The 16,295-nt window shown below is 40.7% G+C and overlaps 1 protein-coding gene across 1 annotated transcript in view; it reads left to right on the forward strand.

Annotated features, from left to right (window-relative positions):
• The window catches only part of LOC115177650 (zinc finger protein OZF-like), an 84,547-nt gene that overhangs the window by 7,407 nt on the left and 60,845 nt on the right, over window positions 1–16,295 (forward strand). The window lies entirely within an intron of this gene.

Genomic DNA, 16,295 nt, shown 5'->3' on the forward strand with positions numbered 1-16,295 from the left:
GCAGGGCAGCTCTCTAGGCCCTCTACTCTTTTCTATTTTTACCAATGACCTGCCACTGGCATTAAACAAAGCATGTGTGTCCATGTATGCTGATGATTCAACCATATACGCATCAGCAACCACACCTAATGAAGTCACTGAAACCCTTAACAAAGAGTTGCAGTCTGTTTTGTAATGGGTGGCCAGTAATATACTGGTCCTGAACATCTCTAAAACTAAGAGCATTGTATTTGGTACAAATCATTCCTTAAGTTATAGACCTCCGCTGAATCTGGTAATGAATTGTGTGGCTGTTGAACAAGTTGAGGAGACTAAATTACTTGGCATTACCTTAGATTGTAAACTGTCATGGTCTAAACATATAGATTCAATGGTTGTAAAGATGGGGAGAGGTCTAGCCGCAATAAAGAGATGCTCTACTCTTTTGACACCACACTCCAATAGGAAAGTTCTGTAGGCTCTAGTTTTGTCTAATCTTGTTGTTGTCCAGTCGTGTGGTCCAGTGCTGCAAGGAAAGACCTAGTTAAGCTGCAGCTGGCCCAGAACAGAGCAGCACGTTTTGCTCTTAATTGTAATCAAAGGGCTTATATAAATACTATGCAAGCCAGTCTCTCTTGGCTAAGAGTTGACTGCATCACTTCTTTTTATAAGAAACATGAATGTGTTGAAAATCCCAAATTGTTTGTATAGTCTATAAGGGAATTCTGCCCTATGTGCACAGAAGAGACCAAAGGAAAACTTATTTGATCAGAGGCTAGTTTGTTTAATAAGGATTGCAATCCGGAGTATACACAAAAAACAGATAAAGCAACGCCTCACGGCACAGCCCCTCTCCCCTATTTGACCTAGGTAGTTTGTGTGTATGCATTGATATGTAGGCTACGTGTGCCTTTTACAAAATGTATGTAGTTCTATCCTTGAGCTGTTCTGGTCTATTAAATGTTCTGTATTATGTGTCATGTTTTGTGTGGACCCCAGGAAGAGTAGCTGCTGCTTTTGCAACAGCTAATGGGGATCCTAATAAAATACCAAACTGTTATTCTCTCTGAGCTCAGAAATAAAGAATCTTGGTTTTACTTGGACTCCAGCAGATCCTTATTTTATAATATCCACTACAACTCGCCCACGGATTGCTGTTCCATCATTGTCTCAATGAAGACTTCCTCATTCCACTTTCCTGGGGGCATTTACAAGCTTCCCACTGGTTGAATAAACGTTGTTTCAACGTCAAATTAAAAAACATCTATAACATCGATGAACCTTCACTATCTTCATCCCTAAACTAGCAACAATAACTATTGTAATTCTCAATAATCTTCCTGGCCATATGAAAGCCTAGCTAAATACAATGTTGGTGCCAGTTTTCATGTCTTTGGTTATGCAAACATTTGTTTATTTGATTATATTTCTCATTAAGATTAATGTTATTTTATTTCTATATGGGTCACGCCTTGCTTTGGTCATGTGTTCTCCTATGAGTCAATGATTTTAATTAGAATATAGCAATTATGCTCTCTCCTCAATCACTTACAGTGCCTTTGGAAAGTATTCAGACCCCTTGACTTTTTTCACATTTTGTTACGTTACAGCCTTATTCAAAAATTGATTAAATAAAACAATTTCCTCAGCAATCTACACATAATACCCCATAATGACAAAGCGGAAACAAGTTTTTTATAAATTTTTGCTCAGGTGCATCCTGTTTCCATTGATCATCCTTGAGATGTTTCTACAACTAGATTGGAGTCCACCTGTGGTAAATTCAATTGATTGGACATGATTTTGAAAGGCACAGACCTGTCTATATAAGGTCCCACAGTTGACAGTGCATGTCAGAGCAAAAACCTAGCCATGAGGTTGAAGGAATTGTCCGTAGAGCTCCGAGACAGGATTGTGTTGAGGCACAGATCTGGGGAAGGGTATCAAAACATTTCTGCAGCATTGAAGGCCCCCGATTTAGCCCCCTGCAGTAAAAGGTTGTTCATGGGGTAAAATTATCTGTTTAGGTCATTAGTAAAGGGCACATTGTTAAAGACTACAATTATCTTTTATTTTTTTGTGGTCTATATCCTCTCAATCATTTATTCCTTCATAAACAGAAAACGTATGTGTACCTAAACACAACATGTCTGCAAGGGCCCCTCTAGGTTCACAACCTCTTGACCATTAAATCTGGATAGCTGACAACTATTTTTAAAAGGGTAAAAGTGATCTGTTTAGGTCGTCAGTAAAGGAAGCATAGTTAAAGAGTACAATGGACCTTTCAAAGAGGAAGGTGTGAGACCTATGGGGCTTTTTTGGGTGGGGGGGTTGACTGAGACATCCCTCAGACACTCTTTTATGTAGGGTAAAATGTATCTGTTTAGGCCGTTAGTAAAACATGTGTTGAAAGACACCTGGGGGTCCAGGTTGTTAATTATTTTGTGGACATATAGTTCCCCTGTGTGCAAAGGTCCCCCTAGATTCACAACTTCTTCACCCTTAACATTCCCAGCCAAGGGGAGAGACAGAGGGAGAGAGATAGAGGGAGAGAAAGAGAGAGAGAGAGAAAGATATAATTCATTGAAAGTAAATTACATTTTCTTTCAAACCTTTTATTTTATTCAAAAACTTTAGTACAGACATTTAAACATACATATTACAATTATTAAAGTTGACTATGTAATATTAAATACTAAATTATGTCTCTAATGTGTTTTTTACTAAAGACCTTTATATAGATCATACACGTTATTATTACACGTAGCAACACCACATAACAACAACATGGTAGGGTCACAACATGGTAGGAACACGGTAGCAACACAACATGGTAGCAACAAAACATGGTAGAAACACAACATGGTAGAAACATAACATAACAACAACATGGCAGCAACACAACATGGTTGCAACACAACATGGTTGCAACACCACGTAGCAACACAACATGGTAGAAACACAACATAACAACAACATGGTAGCAACACAACATGGTAGCAACACAATATAACAACAACATGGTAGTAACATGACAACAACATGGTAGCAACACAACATAACAACAACATGGTAGCAACACTACATGACAACAACATGGTAGCAACACAACATGGCAGCAACACAACATGGTAGAAAAACCACATGACAACAACATGGCAGCAACACAACATGGCAGCAATACAACATGGCAGCAACACAACATGGTAGCAGCACAACATGGTACAAACATTATTGGGCACAGACAAGAGCACAAAGGCAAGAAGGTAGAGACAACAATACATCACACGAAGCAGCCACAACTGTCAGTAAGAGTGTCCATGATTGAGTCCTTGAATGAAGAGATGGAGATAACACTGTCCAGTTTGAGTGTTTTTTGCAGCTTGTTCCCGTCGCTAGCTGCAGAGAACTGAAAAGAGGAGCGACCCAGGGATGTGTGTGCTTTGGGGACCTTTAACAGAATGTGACTGGCAGAACGGGTGTTGCATGTGGAGGATGAGGGCTGCAGTAGATATCTTAGAAAGGGGGGAGTGAGGCCTAAGAGGGTTTTATAAATAAGCATTGAACCAGTGGGTCTTGCAACGGGTATACAGAGGAGTATAGAGTGCAGGGAGGAGCATTGGTGGCAAATCTGATGGCCGAATCGTAAAGAACATCTTGCCGCTCAATGTATCCTAGTATGACTATATCCAACCCTACTCCATGTGCTGCCACTATCATGTATCCTACTTGGCTGAAGCTTTGATCCAGTGGAAGAAGTATTGAGGAGCAGGGAGGTTAAAGGTCACTTCAGGATACAGCTGTTACTCTACACTATCCCTAGATAATCCAGTAATGAGAGAAAATGTAGAATATTTAGGGCTCTATAACATCTCTATCTAATCCGGGTTTTTTTCTTTTCTTTTACCTAATTCCATTTTCTCCGTTTAGTTTTTCCAGGTTTCTGATTTGTCCCTGTTTTTCTGGTTTTCGCTCTCTAAATCACACTGTTAATAGAAAAACAACACCATTGGATGTTCTAAGTCCACAACAATACTTAAACCACATCAGGAGACCACTTTTGAAGTCTGAGAAAAATCTAAGACATTTTCATTTTTGTAGCGCCTTACTGCTGGGTATGAAGAGGGTGTCTGTACTGCTGGTGGACTGCAGGAAAACAACGGGGCTGAGTGGAACTGTGAGAGGAGGAGAAGAGAAGAAAGGATCAGATTTGACACATCAAAGTAAGTGTTGTAGTTTGAACAAATAAAATAGATCTGCCCACTGGTATCTGTTACCAGGACAACCAGCAGAGTTCTGTTAGTTAACATGAAGATAGACTGGTGGACATGGATGTTATGAATATCATAACACTGAAAAAGGATTCTGCCAATGAAAAGAGAGAAGCCAATAGACCATATAAAACCTTGAAAGTTAGCTTTAGAGAGACATTTTCAGGATGATCTGATGCTAGGTGCATATTTTACAAAAACGTTACCTAAAAACATTATGGATGTTACATTGCCTGTCCCAGTCAACCCCCTATCTTTACAAGACTCTAGAAGAGGCAGACAAAACTCCAGACACTTCAATGTGGTCTGTATTGCTTCATTAACGTCTCATCTACAGAACTTGTTAAACATGCAAATGTACAGTTGTAGTTGGAAGTTACACCTTAGCCAAATACATTTAAACTCAGTTTTTCACAATTCCTGACATTTAATCCTAGTAAAAATTCCCTGTCTTAGTTAGGATCGCCACTTTATTGTCACGTTCGTCGTACTGATGAGACCAAAACGCAGCGGGAAAGTGTATACTCATCTTCTACTTTATTAGAAGGAAACTCAACACATAACAAAAATAACAAACATCGACCGAAACAGTCCTGCAAGGTGCAACAAACACCAAACAGTAAACAACTACCCACAAATCCCATGGACAAAACACACCTATTAAATAGGACCTTCAATTAGAGGCAAGGAGAAACAGCTGCCTCCAATTGAAGGTCAAACCAATAAACTAGACATAGAAATAGAAAACCTAGAACGAACATAGAAATACACTAACATAGAACATTAAACAAAAAAAAACGAAACACCCTAAACAAACGCCCCCTGCCACGCCCTGACCAAACTACAATAACAAACAACCCCTTTACTGGTCAGGACGTGACCTTTATTTTAAGAATGTGAAATGTCAGAACAATAGTAGAGTTATTTAGGCTTTTATTTCTTCCATCACATTCCCAGTGGGTCAGAAGTTTACATATACTCAATTAGTATTTGGTAGCATTGCCTTTAAATTGTTTAACTTGAGTCAAACATTTCGGGTAGCCTTCCACAAGCTTCCCACAATAAGTTGGGTGAATTTTGGCTCATTCCACCTGACAGAGCTGGTGTAACTGAGTCAGGTTTGTAGGCCTCCTTGCTCGCACACGCTTTTTCAGTTCTGCCCACAAATTTTCTAAAGGATTGAGGTCGGGGCTTTGTGATGGCTACTCCAATACCTTGACTTTGTTGTCCTTAAGCCATGTTTCCACAACTGTGGAAGTATGCTTGGCGTCATTGTCTATTTGGAAGATCCATTTGCGACCAAGCTTTAACTTCCTGACTGATGTCTTGAGATGTTGCTTTAATATATCCACATAATTTGCCTTCCTCATGATGCCATCTATTTTGTGAAGTGCACCAGTCCCTCCTGCAGCAAAACACCCCCAGAACATGATGCTGCCAGGATCTTTGTCCTCATGTGCAGTTGCAAACCAGAGTCTGGCTTTTTAATGGCGGTTTTGGAGCAGTGGTTTCTTCCTTGCTGAGTGGCCTTTCAGGTTATGTCGATATAGGACTCGTTTTACTGTGGATATAAATACTTTTGTACCGGTTTCCTCCAGCATCTTCACAAGGTCCTTTGCTGTTGTTATGGGATTGATTTCCACTTTTCGCACCAAAGTATGCTCATCTCTAGGTGACAGAACGCGTCTTCTTCCTGAGGGGAATGACGGCTGCGTGGTCCCATGGTGTTTATACTTGCGTACTATTATTTGTACAGATAAACGTGGTACCTTCAGGCATTTGGAAATTGCTCCCAAGGATGAACCAGATTTGTGATATACAAATTATTTTCTGATATCTTGGCTGATTTCTTCTGATTTTCCCATGATGTCAAGCAAAGAGGCACTGAGTTTGAAGGTAGGCCTTTGAAATACATCCATAGGTACACCTCCAATTGACTCAAATGATGTCAATTGGCCTATCAGAAGCTTATAAAGCCATAACATCATTTTCTGGAATTTTCCAAGCTGTTTAAAGCCACACTAAGTTGACTGTATGTAAACTCCTGACCCACTGGAATTGTGATACAGTGAATTATAAGTGAAATAAGACATTTGTGGAGTGGTTGAAAAACGAGTTTTAATGACTCCAACATAAGTGTATGTAAACTTCAGACTTCAACTGTATGTATATATTTTTTAACAAGCTGTGTAAGTCTTTTCTAAAAGCTGTGAAATTGATTAAATGAAGAAAAACATTTCTGAGACTTGGGCTCCGTCGACAAAATGTAGTCAATTTTCTACTTTAACAGGTCAAATAAACTCCAACATATAGATTTTAAAGAACATTGTTTCATTTGGAAATGACTAACCTTTTTTTGTTCATGTAACTGACGCCAGTGTGCTGCTTACAGTTTAGCTTCCTCCACTGTCCCCATACTTGGCTCAAACTAATGATCCTCTGCTTCTCAACATGCGTGACCGCTCTCCTTGACAATGAACCGATTGAGCTATACAAAAGGTACCAGTTGGATAGCTCCATCTGTGACATTTCAAGCTAGCTGTGGAGTGAGTTTACAGCATGTTCTTACCTCCGTTACACATGTTCAGGTTGACTTTCCCACGGAATCAACCATATACAGTACCAGTCAAAAGTTAGGACACAACTACTCATTCAAGGGTTTTTCTTTATTTTTACTATTTTCTACATTGTAGAATAATAATGAAGACATCAAAACTATGAAATAACACTTATGGAATCATAGAGTAACCAAAAAAGTGTTAAACAATATGCCACACCTGTCAGGTAAATGGATTATCTTGGCAAAGGAGAAATTTTAACTAACAGGGATATAAACAAATGTGTGCACCGAATTTGAGAGAAATAAGCTTTCATGCGTATGGAAAAAGAACTGGGATATTTCAGCTCATTAAACATTTGACCAACACTTTACATATTTATATTTTTAATAACATCTACCCAAAATATTTCACCTTCTTTTTTACTTTACCCAAAATATCATGACATTATTGATAGTCAAAATGTGTGAACATCTAAATAAAGAAATGCCATTGTGTCGACCCTATCGACAATGGGGAGATGTTACTGATGTGCTTTGTGTCTTTCTCCAATGTAATTTATTCATTTTTTAATTAGGTTTTAACCTCTCTAGGGGGTGTGGCACGGTGAAAATGCAGAGCGCCAAATTCAAATTAAATTACTATAAATATTTAACTTTCATGAAATCACAAGTGTAATACATCAAAATAAAGCTTAACTTGTTGTTAATCCAGCCGCCGTGTCAGATTTCAAAAAGGCTTTACGGCGAAAGCAAATCATGCGATTATCTGAGGACAGCACTCAGCACACAAAACATTATATACAGTTACCAGCCAAGTAGATTAGTCACAAAAGTCAGAAATAGCAATAAAATTAATCACTTACCTTTGATGATCTTCGTATGGTTGCACTCACAAGACTCCCAGTTACACAATAAATGTTTGTTTTGTTCGATAAAGTCCCTGTTTATATCCAAAAACCTCCATTTTGTTGGCGCGTTTTGTTCAGTAATCCAATGGCTCAAATGCGGTCACAACAGGCAGACGAAAATTTTAAATAGTATCCGTTAAGTTTGTAGAAACATGTCAAACGATGTTTATAATCAATCCTCAAGTTGTTCTTAGCCTAAATAATCGATAATATTTCAACCGGACAATAGCGTTGTCAATATAAAAGAAAAACAAGAAAAGCGCGCTCTCGGTCACGGGCAGAAAACAGCTCTGGGTTCATCCCACTATCCACTCACTCAAAGTTGTCATTCTCCCTCATTTTTCAGAAAAGCCTGAAACAATGTCTTAACTTCTCTGGGGTATGTGGGACGCTAGCGGAACACACTCCCAACAGCCAGTGAAATAGCAGGGCGGCAAATTCATATTCATATTTATATCCACAAACCCCATTTTACATTGGCGCGTGATGTTCAGAAAATGTTTTCCTCCCAAAACCTTCGGTGAATGAGCACATCAATTTACAGAAATACTCATCATAAATGTGGATAAAATAAAAATAAACAACTGTTATTTAAAGAATTACAGATAAACTTCTCCTTAATGCAACCGCTGTGTCAGATTTCAAAAAAACTTTACACCGAAAACACACTTTGCAGTAATCTGAGTACAGCGTTCAGAAACGAAACCAAACGCGCCATTTTGTGGAGTCAACAAATCTCAGAAATACTATTATAAATATTCCATTACCTTTGATGATCTTCATCAGAAGGCACTCCCAGGCATCCCAGGTCCACAATAAATGTTGTTTTGTTCGATAAAGTCCATAATTTGTGTCCAAAAACCTCCTTTTTGTTGGCGCGTTCGGTCGAGTACTCCAAATGCGCTGTGCTCGCGCATTAATTTCAGATGAAAAGTTTAAAAAAGTTATATTTACGTTCGTAGAAATATGTCAAATGATGTATAGCGTCAATCTTTAGGGTGTTTTTAACATAAATCTTCCATAATATTTCAACCGGACGATAACAATGACTTCATAAATGAAAAGGAACTCAGGTCCCTCTCTCGACCGTGCGCGTGACTGAACTCGTGCCTGATTTTGGGATAGTATACTCCAGGACCTGTTATTCTCTCTCTATAAACAGTAGACGCCTGAAACAACGTTCTAAAGACTGTTGACATCTAGTGGAAGCCGTAGGAAGTGCAACATGAACCCTAAGTCACTGTATGTTAGGTAGGGAACCACTTGAAAAACTACAAGCCTCAGATTTCCCAATTCTTGGTTGGATCTTTCTCAGGTTTTTGCCTGCCATATGAGTTCAGTTATACTCACAGACATCATTCAAACAGTTTTAGAAACTTTCTAGTGTTGTCTATCCAAATCTACTAATAATATGCATATCCTACCTTCTGGGCCTGAATAGTAGGAAGTTTACTACGGGCACGCTTTTCATCCGGATGTGAAAATACTGCCCCCTACCCTAGAGAGGTTAAGACTGATCACAACTAGTGGAAGCCATAGGGAATGGAATCTGGGTCCTATCCCTTTAAATGGTGGATAGGCTTTCATTGGAAAAACAGCCATTTCAAAATAATGGCACTTCCTGGATGGATTTTCCTCAGGTTTTCGCCTGCCATTTCAGTTCTGTTATACTCACAGACATTGTTTTAACGGTTTTAGAAACGTTGGAGTGTTTTCTATCCAAATATACGAATCTATTATATGCATATCCTTGCTTCTGGGCCTGAGTAGCAGGCAGTTTATTTTGGGCACGCTTTTCATCCGGAGGTGAAAATAGTGCCCCCTACCCTAGTGAGGTTAATAAGGAAGTGTGTAGTTCACATTCTGTATCATACAGCTATGAAGGTTATATATTTACAACCACCTGCTTGATAGGAATCCAGCGATATCTGTGTCTTGAGTGTCATAGGACTGTCTAGTGTTTTGTGTTCTGACTTATAAAAAAGAAGTAATGTAAACATATCAGTAATTACCAGGATGCTCTACAACATTTGTTTTAAAATCACACAAAGATTGTTTTAAATTATTAAACACTGTCTTTGGCAGGAGGAAAACCAAACTTGGAGGAACCAAAGACGTCCAAACCGGCAAGTCGACACCTCTGCTCCCAGATTGGAAAGAGTTTTACCAAGTTAGGAAGCCCGAAAAGACATGAGCGAATACACACAGGGGAGAAATCTTACTGCTGCTCCCAATGTGGAAAGAGTTTTAGTCACTTTGGAAACATGAAAGCTCATGAGCGAATACACACAGGGGAGAAGCCTTTTCATTGCTCCCAGTGTGGGAAGAGTTTTAAGTGGTTAGGGGCCCTGAAACGACATGAGAGAATACACACAGGGGAGAAGCCTTACCACTGCTCCCAGTGTGAAAAAGTTTTCGATGGAAAAGCTACTTGAAAACACACGCGAGAATACACACAGGGGAGAAGCCTTACCACTGCTCCCAGTGTGAAAAACGTTTTCAGCGGAAAAGCTACTTGAAAACACATGAGAGAAATACACAGGGGAGAAGCCTTACCACTGCTCCAAGTGTGGAAAGTGTTTTACCCATTTTGGAAGCCTGAAATAACACATGAGACTGCACACAGGAGAGAAGCCTTACAAATGCTCAGATTGTGGGAAGACATATTACTCATCACAGTCACTTAAAAGTCACGTGAGAATCCACACAGGAGAGAGTAATTACTTCTCCTTGTGTGAATATTGATATTTTACATCAAATTGACTTAAAATTCATCATAGAACATACACAGTGCTCCAATTGTCTTATATTGTTGACTGAGAATGTGTTTACCTGTTTGTACCATATGAAATTAAATGGTACAAAGTATACTCAAACATATATTTATGTTTTTATTAGAAAACATGAATTGAAGTTTGTCAGTTTGAATATAAAGTAAATCAGGTTCCATGTGTTTAAATGGTCCTTTTTTAAACTCTGACACTGTGTTTGTGTTTATCTGGGTGTCTCTCCTCCAGCACTACAGATAATCAAGTGATATTTGGATGTGATGCATTTGTTCCATTGTTTACATTTGCATTGTTGGCCCACTGATGATTTAATGAAATGAAAATGTTCACAGACTCTGTAATGGAAAATGTTAATTGTATGTGTCCACATAACTGATTATGTGACTAACCTTGTGAAACTATCCTATTATAATCTCCTGTTCTTGGGAGTATCATCCTGCGTTGCAAACCAGCTGCACCTGCGTCCTTGTATGAATAAAGCCCCTTCCAGGAACAGGAAACTATAAAGATATGTGCTCATCACTCAATGCTTCAGGAATTCAGACTGTCTACACTGCGCTGTTGTAGCGGCTGTCTTTGGAGAGCGTGGACCAAGGCGCAGCGTGGTTAGTGCTCATCATGAATTTATTAAAAGATCGAACACTTTAAACACAAAACGCAAGAAACCGACAGCCAAACAGTTCTGTCAGGTGCAAAACACTAAACAGAAAATATCTACCCACAAACCCCAAAGGAAAAACAGGCTGCCTATGTATGACTCCCAATCAGCAACAACGATCTACAGCTGTTCCTGATTGAGAGCCACACACGGCCAAACCAAAGAAACAAACCAACATAGAAAAATAAACATAGAACGCCCACCCATGTAACACCCTGGCCTAACCAAAATAGAGAACCAAAAACCCCTCTATGGCCAGGGCGTTGCAGCTGTTTAACTCTGTTATTCTCTCTGAGCTCAGAAATAAAGAATCTTGGTTTGACTTGGACTCCAGTAGATCCTTATTTTATAATATCCACCACAACTCTCCCACGGATTGCTGTTTATCATTGTCTCAATGAAGAGTTCCTCGTTCCACTTTCCTGGGGGAATTTACAAGCCTCCCACTGGTTGAATAATATCGTTGTTTCCACGTCATTTCAACAAAACAAATCCATGTGATGATGTTAGATCAATGTGAAAAATGGATTGGATTTGTAAAAAGCCATCAACTTAAGGTATTTTTATTTATTTATTACCGAACTTGCAACCGAAATCCAATGACAGGTGACATTTTGTGTTGAATTCACTTTAGTTGAGGACTCAAAGAAATGTAAATAGAATCTAGATGTTGAACTGACGTCTGTGCCCAGTGGGCTGGTTTGAATAAGCGGCAGGTGTTGGATCAATATCCACCTTAGTAGCTAAGTTTCCATGCAATTTGCGACCGATTTTCATGTGAATATTCTCAAATCTGCATAAAACAATACATGCATTTTCTCACCAGAAATGTTTCCATCAAACATACTTATTGTGGATAGAAGGCTTTGCGTGACAAATAAATAACTTTTGCTGTTAACATTCCCATGTATTTAATGAAAATTACAAGTTAAACGGGTTTCTATCGCATTTTCAACTCTACTGATGTTTTTTAAAACTTGTGTGAAATATAAAACGTCCTCTTGTCCCATGTACTGTAGCCAACAGCTCACAGATACAGTGCTGGTAGGCTACCTACATGATGAGATTATTATGGATAAGAGAGATATTATTTTATTTGTCAAATGGCAGCCAAACATCGATCATCATGTCACCAGAATAAGACCATCACAATGTATTGGAAAGGAGCATCAAGCTCATCACCACGTGCAGTTTCACCCCCCTGTGAAGTTCATAACTAATTTAACCTGTAGCCTAATACACAATAGGAAAAACACCAAGGGGGTGAATACTTTGGCAAGGCGCTGTATATGATGTCATAATACACCCCTCTGATAATCAAGTGATATTTGGAATGTCTGAGTAGTTCTATATGATGTCATAATACACCCCTCTGATAATCAAGTGATGTTTGGAATGTCTGAGTAGTTCTATATGATGTCATAATACACCCCTCTGATAATCAAGTGATATTTGGAATGTCTGAGTAGTTCTATATGATGTCATAATTCACACTTCTGATAATCAAGTGATATTTGGAATGTCTGAGTAGTTCTATATGATGTCATAATACACCCCTCTGATAATCAAGTGATGTTTTGAATGTCTGAGTAGTTCTATATGATGTCATAATACACCCCTCTGATAATCAAGTGATATTTGGAATGTCTGAGTAGTTCTATATGATGTCATAATTCACACTTCTGATAATCAAGTGATATTTGGAATGTCTGAGTAGTTCTATATGATGTCATAATACACCCCTCTGATAATCAAGTGATATTTGGAATGTCTGAGTAGTTCTATATGATGTCATAATACACCCCTCTGATAATCAAGTGATGTTTGGAATGTCTGAGTAGTTCTATGTGATGTCATAATACACCCCTCTGATAATCAAGTGATGTTTGGAATGTCTGAGTAGTTCTATATGATGTCATAATACACCCCTCTGATAATCAAGTGATATTTGGAATGTCTGAGTAGTTCTATATGATGTCATAATTCACACTTCTGATAATCAAGTGATATTTGGAATGTCTGAGTAGTTCTATATGATGTCATAATTCACACTTCTGATAATCAAGTGATATTTGGAATGTCTGAGTAGTTCTATATGATGTCATAATTCACACTTCTGATAATCAAGTGATATTTGGAATGTCTGAGTAGTTCTATATGATGTCATAGTACACTCCTCTGATAATCAAGTGATATTTGGAATGTCTGAGTAGTTCTATCTGATGTCATAATACACCCCTCTGATAATCAAGTGATATTTGGAATGTCTGAGTAGTTCTATCTGATGTCATAATACACCCCCTGATAGTGATCCATTTGTACCATTGTTTCCATTTCAGTTGGTTTCCCACTCTGATGATTTATATCTGACAGAGGGGCTTTAAAGGAATAGTATGATGACATATTAGTGGGGCTTGAAATAAATAGGATTATTAATCATAAACTCCTGTAGCAACAATACACTGCAGCTTTGACATCAAGAAGAGAATGGGCTGATGGGTGGTGGTGCTACTCTATAGGTAATGCTGTCCAATATGAATGTTCAATACACACAATAGGTTGATCAGTAGCCAGTCAGCTAGCTGCTACAGTCCAATATGAATGTTCAATACACACAATAGGTTGATCGGTTGTCTGTTAGCTAGCTGCTACAGTCCAATATAAATGTTCAATACACACAATAGGTTCACTGGCGAGGGGATTTCCCAATAAGAGTCCTGCAATAAAAGCTAAGATGCTAATATTTGTGTAAACTATATATATATTTGTGTTATGTGGTTGTCACTGAGGTGGCTGATATCCCACTCCATAGTTAAGGCTGAACAGTGACTATAGGAAGTCTACACCCCCTTGACGTTTTTTTCACATTTTGATCCCTTAACATTACATCTAAAAAGGGAATAAATTACATTTACATTTACATTTAAGTCATTTAGCAGACGCTCTTATCCAGAGCGACTTACAAATTGGTGCATTCACCTTATGATATCCAGTGGAACAACCACTTTACAATAGTGCATCTAAATCTTTTAGGGGGGGGGGGGGGGGTTAGAAGGATTACTTTATCCTATCCTAGGTATTCCTTAAAGAGGTGGGGTTTCAGGTGTCTCCGGAAGGTGGTGATTGACTCCGCTGTCCTGGCGTCGTGAGGGAGTTTGTTCCACCATTGGGGTGCCAGAGCAGCGAACCTTTTTGACTGGGCTGAGCGGGAACTGTACTTCCTCAGAGGTAGGGAGGCGAGCAGGCCAGAGGTGGATGAACGCAGTGCCCTTGTTTGGGTGTAGGGCCTGATCAGAGCCTGAAGGTACGGAGGTGCCGTTCCCCTCACAGCTCCGTAGGCAAGCACCATGGTCTTGTAGCAGATGCGAGCTTCAACTGGAAGCCAGTGGAGAGAGTGGAGGAGCGGGGTGACGTGAGAGAACTTGGGAAGGTTGAACACCAGACGGGCTGCGGCGTTCTGGATGAGTTGTAGGGGTTTAATGGCACAGGCAGGGAGCCCAGACAACAGCGAGTTGCAGTAATCCAGACGGGAGATGACAAGTGCCTGGATTAGGACCTGCGCCGCTTCCTGTGTGAGGCAGGGTCGTACTCTGCGAATGTTGTAGAGCATGAACCTACAGGATCGGGTCACCGCCTTGATGTTAGTGGAGAACGACAGGGTGTTGTCCAGGATCACGCCAAGGTTCTTAGCACTCTGGGAGGAGGACACAATGGAGTTGTCAACCGTGATGGCGAGATCATGGAACGGGCAGTCCTTCCCCGGGAGGAAGAGCAGCTCCGTCTTGCCGAGGTTCAGCTTGAGGTGGTGATCCGTCATCCACACTGATATGTCTGCCAGACATGCAGAGATGCGATTCGCCACCTGGTTATCAGAAGGGGGAAAGGAGAAGATTAATTGTGTGTCGTCTGCATAGCAATGATAGGAGAGACCATGTGAGGATATGACAGAGCCAAGTGACTTGGTGTATAGCGAGAATAGGAGAGGGCCTAGAACAGAGCCCTGGGGGACACCAATGGTGAGAGCACGTGGTGCGGAGACAGATTCTCGCCATGCCACCTGGTAGGAGCGACCTGTCAGGTAGGACGCAATCCAAGCGTGGGCCTCGCCGGAGATGCCCAACTCGGAGAGGGTGGAGAGGAGGATCTGATGGTTCACAGTATCAAAGGCAGCCGATAGGTCTAGAAGGATGAGAGCAGAGGAGAGAGAGTTAGCTTTAGCAGTGCGGAGCGGAGCGCCTCCGTGACACAGAGAAGAGCAGTCTCAGTTGAATGACTAGTCTTGAAACCTGACTGATTTGGATCAAGAAGGTCATTCTGAGAGAGATAGCAGGAGAGCTGGCCAAGGACGGCACGTTCAAGAGTTTTGGAGAGAAAAGAAAGAAGGGATACTGGTCTGTAGTTGTTGACATCGGAGGGATCGAGTGTAGGTTTTTTCAGAAGGGGTGCAACTCTCGCTCTCTTGAAGATGGAAGGGATGTAGCCAGCGGTCAAGGATGAGTTGATGAGCGAGGTGAGGTAAGGGAGAAGGTCTCCGGAAATGGTCTGGAGAAGAGAGGAGGGGATAGGGTCAAGCGGGCAGGTTGTTGGGCGGCCGGCCGTCACAAGACGCGAGATTTCATCTGGAGAGAGAGGGGAGAAAGAGGTCAAAGCACAGGGTAGGGCAGTGTGAGCAGGACCAGCGGTGTCGTTTGACTTAGCAAACGAGGATCGGATGTCGTCGACCTTCTTTTCAAAATGGTTGACGAAGTCATCTACAAAGAGGGAGGAGGGGGGGAGGGGGAGGAGGATTCAGGAGGGAGGAGAAGGTGGCAAAGAGCTTCCTAGGGTTAGAGGCAGATGCTTGGAATTTAGAGTGGTAGAAAGTGGCTTTAGCAGCAGAGACAGAAGAGGAAAATGTAGAGAGGAGGGAGTGAAAGGATGCCAGGTCCGCAGGGAGGCGAGTTTTCCTCCATTTCCGCTCGGCTGCCCGGAGCCCAGTTCTGTGAGCTCGCAATGAGTCGTCGAGCCACGGAGCAGGAGGGGAGGACCGAGCCGGCCTGGAGGATAGGGGACATAGAGAGTCAAAGGATGCAGAAAGGGAGGAGAGGAGGGTTAAGGAGGCAGAATCAGGAGATAGGTTGGAGAAGGTTT

This window comes from Salmo trutta, chromosome 38, assembly GCF_901001165.1.
Source record: "Salmo trutta chromosome 38, fSalTru1.1, whole genome shotgun sequence".
In the NCBI taxonomy this organism is placed as follows: Eukaryota; Metazoa; Chordata; class Actinopteri; order Salmoniformes; family Salmonidae; genus Salmo; species Salmo trutta.